Below are 424 nucleotides of genomic sequence, written 5' to 3' on the forward strand. Positions count from 1 at the left end.
CTCAAGTCTGGTCTCAGCCTCGGTCTGTGTTGGTCTGAGTGCTGGTCTGAGTGTTGGTCTGAGTGTTGGTCTGAGTGTTGGTCTGAGTGTTGGTCTGAGTGTTGGTCTCAGCCTCGGTCTGTGTTGGTCTGAGTGTTGGTCTCAGCCTCGGTCTGTGTTGGTCTGAGTGTTGGTCTGAGTGTTGGCCTGAGTGCTGGTCTGAGTGTTGGTCTAAGTGCTGGTCTAGGTACTGGTCTGCTGATGTTATATGGATGGGCCGTCTCTGAGGCAGCACTGGACACTCCCCCTCCCAGAATCAGCAAATGCACTACAGAGTCATTATCGTACCAGTAAGTCAAACAGTCACAGACAAATGAGTGTGAAGGGGGGGGGGGTTATCTGGTTGCCACAGCTCAAATAAATAATAACAAATGTGTTGAGGCTA

This window comes from Gobius niger, assembly GCF_951799975.1.
Source record: "Gobius niger genome assembly, chromosome: 9".
NCBI classification, from domain to species: domain Eukaryota; kingdom Metazoa; phylum Chordata; class Actinopteri; order Gobiiformes; family Gobiidae; genus Gobius; species Gobius niger.